The following is a 13,464-nucleotide window of genomic DNA, read 5'->3' on the forward strand; positions in this document are numbered from 1 at the left end:
TGGCTTCCTCCCCTCAGTATCTCTTTACCTGGCTATTCATTCGTATCTTTTAAACGAGCCTTTGTGATAAATGAGTACATGTAACTAGACTGTTCCTCTCAGTGCTGAGCCTCTGTAGCCAATCAGTGGAACCCAGGGAGAGAGTTATGGCAACCTGGGGTTTATAGCCAGTTGGCCAGAACTGCAGACCACACCCTGAACCTGCAAGGGGCATCTGAAGTTGGAGGGGAGGCAGCCTTGCAGAACTGAACTTTTAACCTGTGCTCCCTGAGGCTATCTCCAGGTAGACAGGGTCAGAATTGCATTAGGCTGAATGATAGGACACCCACGTGGCAATTCACTGACGTGCTTATTGGTAGGGAGAAATCCCCACAGTGAGTGACCAGAAGTTGGTGGTGTGTGTGTGTGTGTGTGCATGTGTCTGGTCAAACTTGAAAATAATAATAATAATAATAAAGTTAAAAAAAAAAACAACTCATGCCAGGTGCATGTGCATGTGTGCCCAAAGACCCGAGAGGAGAATGGAGAAAAAGAGATTACGACGTGATTTCTTTTTCTTTTTCTTTCTTTTTTTTTTTTTTTTTGGAGAGGTTTTCGCTATAGGGCGCTTGTGCTGGCCAGAAAGACACAGAGAGACAGAGAGACAGAAAGTGAGAAATCACCCCCCAGGATGGCCACGCCACAATCCCTTCTCCTATATTCTCCTCTCAGGATCTGGGGCATGCACGCACACGCGCCTGGCGTGAGTTTAAGTCACAGGATCCGGGACTCGAACCGTGGTCGACTACATGAGAGTTCAGCGACATAGCCATTACGCTAACTGCTGGTTCCACGGCGTAATTTCTCATCTTCTGTCTTTCTCTATCTCTCTGGCAAGTGCACATGCCCTATAGCAAAAATCTCTCTATATAAAAAGAATGCAATAGCATTTATAGTCATAGAGAGAAACTCTGTATAAGCCTAACATAATGTATGCAGAACCTGTATATTGAAAACTGCAGAACTCGTGAATGGAATCAAAGTTCTGAACGAATGGAGACATACACCATGACAAGACTCAGCATGTCAAAGGTGCCAGTTCTCCCGAGTGATATACATAGCTAAGGCAATTTCTATCAGAATGCCAGCACCTTTGGACAACACCCTCTAGGTTTCTACATTGTCTCCATGTGAAGAGGCAAAGAACAAGAATAGCTAAAACTACTTTTGAAAAATAAGAATAAAGTGAAAGAAGTCAGGATACTTGCTTTGAAGACTGACTATACAGCTGTACGAGTAATCGGGATTTATGTCTTTGTGGAGGGGTAGACACACAGATCAATGTAACAGAATAGAGAGCCCAGACACAGACCTCTCACAACATATCCAACTGATTTTTAAAGAATTCTTTATTTTATTTATTAGCTTTACAACTATATATATATATATATTAATTTGATTGAGAGAGACAGAGAGAAGAGAGAGCGCAAGTGAGAAAGCAAGCTGCCAGGTCTATAACTCGAACCGCAATCAGCTATCGAGAAGTCCAGCACCCTAACCATCACACCACCCGTCAGTCACCCCAACTGATTTTTCTTTTTTGAGAGGTTTTTGCTATGGGGCACATGTGCTCACCAGAAAGACAGAGAGAGATAGAGAGATAGAAAGTGAGAAATCATCCCCCAGGGGGGATGGCCATACTGCAATCCCTTCTTCTCCATTCTCCTCTTGGGATTTTGGGCATGCACGCACATGCGCCCGGCGTGAGTTTTGAGCCACCGGGTCTGGGACTCAAACCGTGGTTGACTACATGGGAATCCAGAGACATAGCCATTATGCTAACTGCTGATCCCACCCCCAAGTGATTTTTTACCCCATCTGAAAAGTATAATAGATGAAAGATCATGTCACAACAAATGCTACTAGAGCAATTAGATATTCATAAGCAAAAATATCAATCTTGACCTAAGTCTCACACCTCATCCAAGAATTCACTCAAAATGAATCATGGGCTTAAGTGGAAAGCCATTAAACTTTTAGAAAAAAAAAAAAAGAACATAAGATAAAACCTTCAGGATCTAAAGCTACACAGAGTTACTAGATATAACACCTTACACACAGTTAATAGAAGGAAAACAGGGAAACTGGTCTTCCTCAAAATGAAAAACATTTGCTCTGTGAAAGACCCAGTTAAGAGGAGGAAAGATAAGCTTGACTGGATGGAAACATTTGCAAACCACTTTGCCAACAAAAGATCAGTATTTGGAACACATGAACTCTGAAAACTGAACAGGGGGAAAAAAATCAGAAAATGGGCAAAGACTTAAATAGACATTTCACCGTAGTGGTTATACAGATGAGAAATGAACACCTGAAAGGATGCTCAACGCCATCAGCCTTTAGGGAAGTGCAAGTTTCCTCACCAAGCCATCACTACACACCTCTTGGAATGGCTGAAGTAAAAAGTAGTAAGAATATGAAATGCTGGTGAGGGTGCTGAGAAACTGGATTGTTCATAATTGCTGGTAGAAATATAAAATGGGACACCTTTGGGAAACAATTGGACAGTTTCTTAAACTACGCATGGAACTACCATTAAACTTAGTAAGCATATTTTTGGCATGTGAAAAATGCCTGAAACACACTGTGGTTCACTCGTACCATGGAATACCAACCAGCTGTAGATAAGAAACTTTGGGATGGCATGGTGGTTAAGGTGCTGAATTCCCACATAGCTGACTATGATTCAAGTCCTGGACCTGGTGAACTGAAAATCATGCCAGGTGTGTGTGTGTGTGTGTGTGCCCAAAATTCCAAGAGGAGAGTGGCAGAGAAGGGATTGCAGCACGGCCATCCCCCCTGGGGGGTGATTTCGCTTTCCTTCTGTTTCTCTGTCTCCCTCAGGTGCATGGCTGAAATAGACTGTGATTCACTCACACTGTGGAATACTACCCGGCTGTAGATAAGAAGAAACCTTGGGATGACACAGTGGCATGTGAGTCTAAAATGATCTCAAAAATAATATTTATTTCTTTTCTTCCAGCTTTATTAAAGTGTTATTGACATTCTTTCATATGCCTATGGCTATTCAAATGTCATCCTTAGAGAGTTTGTAAGGGAAATGCAGATCAGAACAACAATGAGATACCACCTAACCCCAGTCAGAATGACTAAGATTAAAAAAAAAAAGATAAGTGTTGGCCCCATGTAGTCGACTGCAATTCGAGTCCAGGACCTGGTGACTTAAACTCATGCTGGGCGCATGTGCGTGTGTGTCCAAGATCCTGAGAGGAGAAGGGACTGCAGCGTTGCCATTCCCCGGGGGGGTGATTTCTCACTTTCTGTCTCTCTGTCTCTCTCTCTGTCTTTCTGGCGAGCGCACACACCCTATGACAAAAACCTCTCCAAAAAGAAAAAATCTACAAATAGAACTACCATATGATCCAGCAATCCCACTCCTTGGTATCTACCCAAAGGACAGAAGAATTCTTAATCAGAAAAGTGCTTGCACATCGATGTTTATTGTGGCATTATTCACAATTGCTAAGACATTGAACCAACTCAAATGCCCACGAACAGATGAATGGATTGAAATACTGTGGCACATATATTCTATGGAATACTATTCAACCATAAAAAACAGCAAGACCGTGGCTTTTGACAGAAAGTGGATAAATATGGAAGATTTACTGCTGATTGAAGGAAGCCAGGCTATGAAGGAGAGTCATTGTATGTCCCCACTTAATATATACTGAGTGTCCGCACTCTATGACTGAAACTGAGTGACTAAAGGATATAGAAACACAGAAAATGGTTGTGAATACCAGATATAGTGTGGGTGAAAAAGTAGAGTCTGAGGAAGGACATTTAGAAGAAAAATAAAGAGGCAAAGCATTAGTGGGACAAAGAAATGGGGTATTATCTGTTGAAAATAATTTTATAGTATTATCAACTAGACCGGGGAGAAATGTACACATGTTGGAATATTCACTTTGTAAGCTAAATAACGTGATTGAATGCATAAAAGAACAAGAAGTAAAAAAAAGAAAAAAAAATCATCATCTTTAAATAACAGTTCTCTCCAGGTTTTACATCTTTATTTATTTATTTATTTATTTATTTATTTCATTTTCAGCATCCAAATACATAGCAGGTCTTTATGTCCTCAGCATTGAGGAATTGGGAGAAATTCTAGTTTGCTTTTCCAAAGGTTTTGATGTTTTTAGTTTATTGTATTGCTGAAGTTTAAACAGGAAAATATTCTGAGTAGGAACTTCTCCATTTATTTAACTTTCCTCACTGCTTCAGTTTTCACATTCTGCTACTATGTGATGTCAAAAAATATCTCGACAAGCCCTTCTTTGTTTCTAGTCCGTACTTAGAACTGATAAATACCTGCAGGGACATTTCAAATCACTTCTTGTTATATCTATATCTTATGTTGAATTATATTCACTCTAGTCCGTATTAGTGAGTTTATATATATGATTCAAAATCCTATTTTCCAAGTAGTGTCGAAATTAGTTGCTATGACAAAGCTGTTTGTTACTTGGTAAGGAAGAACACCATTTCAAAAAGCTTGGGCAGGGTCTAGCGGAAAAGGGAGGAAAGTAAATAATGTTGATTATAATTTTAATTGACATATAAGAGTTGTGCATATTTATGGGGTACAGTTTGTGACTACATGTATATAATGTGCATTTAACAAACCAACACAATAAACACATTCACTGTCTCCCATATTTATCACCAAAAAAGTGTAATTGACAAATAATAATTGCATATATTTCATATTTAATGTGGTGTTATTTATTTTAGAGATTTCTGCCTTCAGGCATGTGCGCTCACAGGGGAGAGAGACAGAGACAGTGAGAGGGAAAGTAAGAAATGATCCCCAGAGTGGATGGCCATGCTGCAATCCATTCTCCTCCTAGGATCTTGGGCATGCATACACACATGCCCGGCATGAGTTTCAAGTCACCGGGTCTAGGTTGGATGGGATGTAATCCTCATAAGTCGAGGAACGTCTGTATTAATTTATGTCTGTAACAAACTACCCTAGAGCTTGGTAGTTAAAACAACAGTCTTTATTACATCTGTGGGTCAGAAATCTCAATATGGTTTATTTTAGCTGGATCCCCCCACTGAAGGCCTCTCACTGGCTGGAATGAAGGTGTCAACCTGGACCACAGTTAACTGAAGGCAAGGCTTGGGTGAGGCTGGCGTCCAAGCTCACTGACCTCAATGACAGGATCGCTTTTCTCGCCTCGTGAGCCTCTCCATGGGGCAGCTCACAGCACGACACTTACTTCAGAGCAGCCAGTGAGAAGAGCCAGAAAGAGGAAAACAGAGAGCAAAACAGAAGTCACAGGCCTTTGTAACCCAATTTTGCAATTAACATTCAGTCACTCTTGCTCACTCTCTTTACCAGAAGAAAGTCATTGAGTCCAGGCCACACCTAATGGAGGGAAATATACCAATGCCCGAGTTCCAGGAGGTGGAGATGGTTGGGAGACATTTTGGAAGCTGTCTACCACATGGTGCCTGGATATCTGTTGAGTGAATAAATAGTTGGAACGAGATGATATAGTCTAGTAGCAGCCCAAACAAAGGAACAAACTACATGACACCCCAGGCAAAGCCATGTCATCTCGTTGAGCACTTATAGGTCAAAGCACGTTTCCACTGGGGTCCTTTCTTCGAAGGCTCTCGGTGTTATAATCAGATATTCTTGCAGCTTTGTTGGGTCAATGGGCAGTTCCTTAAAAGATTTGTTTGTGTCTGGTTGGATTCTGCCAGTCTGGCAGTGGAAGGAAAGTTACCAGTGAGCTTTCATTGACTCACTCAAGAAGATTCAGGCTTATAAAGAAAAAGAAACCACAACTTTTAATTGATTAGGCAAAAAGATTGCTATCAGCCTGAAAAAACACAACTTTTCCTTGATTAGGCAAAAAGATTGCTATCAGCCTGAGAAAAATCCCCTTCCAGAACTGATACGTTTATCCAACAGAGACACAATAGAGACTTCAGACTAAGAAACGCATGAATACCAATGTCAAGTATCAAGTAACGTCTGCAGTTATCTGTCTCAGTGGAACTGACGTGGACGCTGTCTGCAGAAACTGCAACTGGGCCGTTACACACAATGTCTGAACGGGCCTCAGATAAGAGTCACTGGCAACAATAAATATATAAATATTCCTATAAAATTCCTGCAGCAAAACTCTCTCAATCCCCACCCCCACTCCAGGATTTATGATTGTCCATTGTGCCAGATCTAAAAAACGAAGCCCTACAACAGCCAGGACCGACCCTTCCAGAAGCAAAGTTAGGTGATCCTCACTGGGTGTACCAGTGTTGGAGGGCGGACGGATCCTTGCCCTGATTAAAAGCCTTCCCTTGTCTCTCGTTGGTCTTATAACAGTCCCCCAAACTCCCATCTTTACTCATTGAAAGTAAGGCAGACTCTAAGTAGGAGAAAGCCCCTTTGAATGCTTTCCACCTGGGAGGGGACTTGAGATGACTTAGCACAATCGGTATATCAAATTCCAAGGTGAAAACTGGTCAACAAAGCTCTTGAGAGTGAAGGTTTTGGCAAAGGAGTTGGGGGGATTCCTGGAGCACTCTGAGAGATCAGGGTGAGTCCCCTGGGCTGCCTGTGAGCGGGAGAGAGGAGTCGCCCTGCGGCTTGGCCACTCTTCTGCTGGATCGCCACACTCACGGGCAGGAGGGTGCAGGCCAGGGCTGGAGCACTGCATTGTCCGGCTTTCTTGCTGTGGCATGGCTACTATTCAGGGCCTGCACTGGGCTGAAGAGTGTCCCTGCCCCATTCACATCCAGCCAGAACTTTGTTTGGATATAGGGTCTTTGTAGATGCAAGGAGTTGGGGCGAGGCCATACTGGATTAGAGTAGATCCTGAGCCCAATGACTGGTACCTTTTTAAGAGAAAGGGGGAAATTCAGATGCAGGCAGGCACACACCCCAGGAAGGAGCCATGTGAAAACCGAGGCACGGATTGGAGAGAGGCTGCCATAGCCAAGGACTACGAGGGCTGCTGGGAGCCACGAGGAACTAGGAAGAGGGGAGGAAGGATTCACGCACAGAGCCTTCAGAGGGAACGTGCCCTGCTAACACCTTAGCTGGGGTCTTCTAGCTCCAGAACTGGGAGCAAATATATTTCTGTTGCCGTCAGTCACCCAGCTGGTAGCACTTTGTGATAGCCACTCTAGGACACCAGTGCAGATCCCTGAGTGGCACAAGCCCGGGGGTCCCACATGCTGTTGTTACCAGGACTTCGAATCCCACCATCCCAGACGAGGACCCCAGATGAACATTTCCCGAGCAGAACCTTCCCCATCACCATTTCCATTCTGTTTCCCTGATGCTCTTCCTTTGGACCCACGTTTCTTTGTATCGGGGTTCACATTTTCACACACCTCAAGGATTCATGGGAAAGTAAGAGGTTCTGTTTGCAACCACCCAGTCACCTCGCTTACCAGCATTCCATATTTCTTCTCACCTCCTCCGGGGAATCCTTGGACACCCAGTGTGGAAACCAGACACCCTGGCCACCCAGGTGCTCCTGGCCTGGGATAATCATATTTCCAATTCGCAGTACATACAAGTTGTGAGATTTTATTCAAAGAGAACGACATTTTCCCATTTTATCTATGGGATATTTTTCAAATAACACTCCTGTTACGGGGCTAGCAGACATCACCAAAGAGCCAGATTGTCTTTACATATCCTACTGTGCAGCCTTCTTCAGAGTTCCAAAATAATGGCCGTCTGGCTATTGTCCTCAGTAAGTCTTGTTCCAGCAAGTTCTGCTTCCACTTTATTTTATGAAGTTGGGTTCTGTGGTTTGGATTCTGTTCCAGCTCCTCAACCGTCCCCTTCCCAATGTAAACCCATTTATAAATTCAGGCGTAGATGGGGGCTGGGCAAGTGAAATTAAGCATCTTATTCTTTGTCTCTTGCTGCCCTCTGCTGGTCCACTCAGGTCCTCTCTCTTCCTCTTTCTTCCCTCTCTTCCTTCTCTCCCTCTGTATCCTCTCCCTCTTTCCGTTCTTTCTTCCCTCTCTCCCTGTTTTCTTTCCTCCTTCCTTTCCTTTCCTTCCTTTATTTCTCTAATTTTTCTTTTTCTTTTTTTCTCTTATTTTCATTACTTTTTTTAAGCAGAGATTTTTGCTATAGAGTGCATATGTTCTCTGGAGACACAGAGAGAGAGAGACAGAAAGAGAAAGTAAGAAATCATTCTGCCCCCCAACCCCTGGGGATGGCCATGCTGCACACACACACACACACACACACACACACACACACCACGTGAGTTTCAAGCTGCCAGGTCTGGGACTCAAACCATGGTCGACCATGTGGGAAACCAGTGCCTTTACCACTATCCTACCTGCTCATCCTTCCTCTTCCTTTTTTTTTTTTTGAGAGGTTTTTGCTATAGGGCGCGTGCGCTCGCCAGACAGACAGAGAAAGACAGAGAGACAGAAAACGAGAAATCACCCCCCAGGGGGGATGGCCACGCCGCAATCCCTTCTCCTCTATTCTCCTCTCGGGATCTTGGGCACGCATGCACACGCGCCCAGCGTGAGTTTTAAGCCACGGGGTCCGGGATGCGAACCGCGGTCGACTATGTGGGAATCCAGCGACATAGCCATTACGCTAACTGCTGGTCCCTTCCTTTTTTAACTAAGGAAATGAAGAGACAAGTTCACAGGGGTGGCTGGATGAGAAAGAAGCAAAGTGCCTTAGAGAGTAAGAGAGTATCAGAAAACTTTCAATATTTGAGGTTCTCAGTTGATTTTTCAAAATGGAAACTGATATTTAAGACTCGCTTGCATTTAGCTGATTGGTCTTTTTGAACAGGCACCGATACTCTATATTGCAATGTGCTTCCCGGGAGGATAGAGTCTATGACAGAATTAAGTCAAAGTGATATGTCCTAGGGATGAACGTGGTCTTCAGATCTCGTTAACACACCGTGCCCACGACTGCATCTGGCATGGAATTTGGGGTGATAGTAAGGCCTTCTGCATGAGCGAGGTGAGGACAAATGACCCTCCCACCAGTGACAGCGCTGAGGAGGAGGGTGTGGCCAGGACTAGCTCTCACAGAGACCCCAGGGATATGATGGTTAGGGGAGACAAGAGAGATGGAAGGTAGGAGGTGAGAGTGTGGGTCTTTCCAGCACACATGATCCGAGGTGAAAGGCTGTGTGCCCGTTTCCCCCGGAGGCCATCTTGGTTATAGCAAACGAAACGTACAGGAGGCCTCTGGTTTGGACTGAAGTCCTGCAAGAGACCCAACAGACCAGACCAAAATGAAGTCAGTTATCAAGTTCCACTCCACTAAGCCAAAAGTTATTTGTTTTTCTGACTTTCCAAGAAACCAAGAGAGGGCGAGAATAGCCAAATCCCCAAACAGGCCAGTTTTAGCGTGCACTAAGGAAGTCCTCTCTGCTTGAACCTTGACAAAACAAACCTGCTTTTTTTCTTTCTCTACCTTTTTCAGCTCCTTTTTGCCCACAAAGCCACCTCCTTTGCTCAGTTCATTAGAAAACTTACTCTGTTTTACAGGCCCCAGGTGCTGCTTAATTCTAGAATTGGAAATAAAAGCCAATTAAGATCTTTGAACTAAGTTTAGTGCAATTCTGTCTTTAGACCAGTAGAGGAGTTCTGGTGGTGTCATAAGGCCAGTGAAGTGCCTCTCCTCACTGGGATGACTGGTAACACCAGAACTGTCTCAGGACAGAGGCCTTTGAAGCCCCTGAGCTAAGCCCTGAACCCAAGAACATTACTGCAGGAGAAGGAAAGCCCCTGAGACAACCTCTCCACTGCTGACGGCCCGACGGAAAAAGGCCAGGGTCTGCCTCTGCTTTTCCAATGCTGCAGCTGATGCAATGAGGATTTGTTGCAGATTGCAGATCACAGACCCCAAGCTGGAGAGGCCTCTTGGCAAAATGCAAGTTCCTACCAGCAGGAGACGATTTACCAAGTTGTGTAAAGCAAGAATCACATTGTTTCTAGAGCTATTCCACCCACCATGCTCCCTTCCCAGTCCCTTCTCGCTCTGTGACATCCCAGGACAATCTGGTGAGCAGTATCAGTTGTTTCTTTTTCCCTGAGTTAGTTCAAATTGGTTTTATCATCTACAGTGAATGAGTTGATCTAAGACGCTGTCATAGTGAATCAATCAGATTTCAATGGAAGGAACTGATTGAAATGACAATGCATATGAAAACTCAAAAAACCTTGTAGAAAAAATTAATTTTGGTGTAGAAGAAAATGTAAAGCCATGCATTTTTTTCATACTACACATTTTTAAAATAAGCTTTTTGAAGACCCTCCCACATCCTGCCTCTTGTATTCCTCTTCCCACATACCCACCTCCCAGACAACTGATTGACTTGCCTCCCAGGATGGAGGGAGACCAATCTGGGTATGTTAGACACTGGTGGCAGGTCGTGTGGGTGTGCGACTGCATTAGGCATGGCCCTTAGGGTCACATATTGGCCTGGAATGAATCAGAACCAAATAAGTCTTTCACTGATATGGAGAGACCTTGAATTCAAGAATAACTCAGGGGTGGTAGCTGTTTGAGGTTCCTGCCCTCCAGCAAACTTACTGCCCCTCCCCAGAGCTCAGGGTAACTTGAAACCTTGAATAGGTTGGACTTCCTGTTTCTCTGCCACCTTCATTTTAGGGCAGATTCAGAGCCCCTTCCCCATTCCTAACATCCTGAAACCTCCCCTCCCCAATTTCCCCATAAAAGACCATGTCTAACCCCCAGTTGGGGCCAGAGATTCAGTGTTAACTCCTCCAAGCACACTGGCATAACAAAGAGTTCTCCTTTCTCTCCTGAGTGCTGTTTCCATTCCTCAGTGTCTATTTTTATTTTTGTAACATTTGGTGTGTTGGCTGGGATATGGAATCAGACTGGCCCTTTGAGCCACTGATCCCAGGAAGTTTCCCCCTGGGATAGGCACTATAGTGTGGAGAGATAGGCGTGCCCCTGTCTTGTTTGACGGGATCCCTCAACCAGGGTGCCTGCCCTGAGGCTGAGTGTTCCTAGGTCATCAGACTCCAGTTGGAGAGAAAGACCACCTCCTGGGCCCTGATGCATCAGCCTTGGTGGACTCCGGTAGTCTGCTAAGCCTCTGGGTATCTGTAGAGCCCTCGTTTAATCTACTCGAATAGAGTAGAGGAGGAGACCCCATCACTCTCCTTTGGTCGCAGGACCAGCAGTTAGGGCTCCTCTGGTAATTGGCTGGTGCGGGGAGGGGATGTATAACCTCTGAATGAATGTGAGTGTTTGCGACAAGCAAATGTGTATGTGGCTCCATGGCTTCTCTCTGTGGATTATGATTGGATCTGACTGTGTTTCCGTGGTAGTTTTGTGAAAGGCTAAAAGGCAAAATTGGCACTAGGGAAACCAGTCCCTCTCTACACATTCAATCCAGCAGAGGGTTTGTATCTGATAGATTATTGCCAGGGAACTACACAAAGCCCACGAGGGACATGGCCAGACAGACACCTGATTAGTCTCCTTTGGGGGGGGCACCCACCCCTTGTCTGTTGTGACACCATTCATAGGCGGGGGGGACACAGAGGCTGATGGGAGGGTTTTCCCTGTAGAGGCAGATAGGCAGAGTAGCAAATGTCAGGTCGCTGACCTCCCGACTGTGACAAGAAATGTCCCCCCCGAGCCTATCCTGACCGTCCTACAAAGACTTCTACCGTGGAGCGAAACCTGACCACTCTGTCTAGGAAAGGAGAGGGGGCAGAGGCTTCTGGGAGGGGAGAGCGGGAAATGGCGTCTACATGATTTTCAGAGGCTGCGGGCCCGCTCCACCAAACATAAAAGATGAAAACAACAGCCAGGCCAACTTTTGAACCTGCAAGGGATGGAAGAGGAAAGGGAAAAGGTGATTTGAGCCAACTCTCAAATCAAGCAGAGACCTACCCTCGCGTACAAAGATAAAATACAGACAGACTACTCAGGATGCCCCTGAAGAGGTTCGACTTTAGGAGAGAGTTGGAAGAGAGAGAGAGAGAGAGCTGCTGCCAGAGGGAAAAAAAATAGGTCTCATCCAACCTAAGAACATACAACTGTCTCTGCAGTGTAAAAGAAGACTTGATTAGACCAGACTCCTGCCACCAGCCTCAATGTAGACCACCCTCTGACAGACGAGGAAGATGAAGATTTTTTTTTTTTGAGAGGTTTTTGCTATAGGGCTCGTGCACTCGCCAGAGTGAGACAGAGAGACAGAAAGACAGAAAGCGAGAAATCACCCCCCGGGGAGGGGTGGCCATGCCACAATCCCATCTCCTCCATTCTCCTCTCTGGATCTTGGGAACACACGCATGCACACCCGGCATGAGTTTAAGCCACCAGGTCTGGGACTTGAACCGCGGTCAGCTACGTGGGAGTCCAGTGACTTAGCCATTATGCCAACTTCTGGTCCCAAGAAGACGAAGATTTTGAAGAGGAGAGTGATGATAATGATATGGAAACTCTTCTTGCAGAACTAGAAAAAATTTAAAAAGAAAGAGCTGAAGAACAGGCCAGGAGGAACAAGAACCAAAAGCTGAAGAAGAGAGAATTCGAATGGAAAACATTCTGAGTGGAAATTCTCTACTTAATCTCACAGGCCCATCCCAGCCACAGGCCAACTTCAAAGTTAAAAGAAGGTGTGATGATGATGTCGTCTTCAAGAACTGTGCAAAAGGTGCAGATGATCAGAAGAAAGACAAGAGATTTGTAAATGATACTCTACGTCCTGAATTTCATAAAAAGTTCATGGAGAAATGTAAGTAGTACAATTTTATGTGCTTAATTAAAGACTATAAAATGTAAAGGTGCATTCTGATTTTTTAATTTTGGTTAGTCCCCACTGCCCCCCCCCCATCTAAATTGTTGTTCGGTTTTTTAAGTTCCAAAATACCTTTTCCTTTAGTGAAAATTTATTTGATAATGGACTTGGGAACACGTTTAACCCGAATTTCATTCTCTAAATGTTTCTAGTCATGTTGTGTTTTTTTATTCATATGGTAAAGGGAATCTGCTTTAATAAATATTTTTAATCTAAATTAAAAAAAAAAAATAGAAAGAAGAGGGCAGGCATCACCCTCTACCTAGATAACCTTGCCTCATCGATTAGCTCAACAAATTTCTGTTCCCTTGTCCTCCTCCTTTCCACCTGCCACCTGCCACCGAAATACCCCTCTCTAGCGCTGGCATCTCCACTGTTCGTACCGAGAGGACGGACCCTAGAGAGAGACCGCTGTGGTCCTTCTGACTGCAGCCCTTGGCCAAGGCGCCCTGCCAACTTGAGCACACTTATCACCTCCGCTGCCTGGCCTTTTCAGCAGCGCCCGCAGGCCACGCAGCTTCTGAGCCTCTAGGCTAAGGCCCACCCCCAGGAGCCATCGTCCCTCCAGAGTCTCCTCATTGATCACTTCCTCCAAGCA

At 44.8% G+C, this 13,464-nt stretch overlaps 1 pseudogene; it reads left to right on the plus strand.

Moving 5' to 3' along the window:
- The first annotated feature begins 11,857 nt into the window (after positions 1-11,857).
- On the plus strand, positions 11,858-12,811 carry LOC102494196 (spliceosome-associated protein CWC15 homolog pseudogene; annotated as a pseudogene).
- The last annotated feature ends 653 nt before the right edge of the window (positions 12,812-13,464 follow it).

The sequence above is a fragment of the Tupaia chinensis genome, unplaced genomic scaffold (assembly GCF_000334495.1).
Source record: "Tupaia chinensis unplaced genomic scaffold, TupChi_1.0 Scaffold143615_1, whole genome shotgun sequence".
NCBI classification, from domain to species: domain Eukaryota; kingdom Metazoa; phylum Chordata; class Mammalia; order Scandentia; family Tupaiidae; genus Tupaia; species Tupaia belangeri.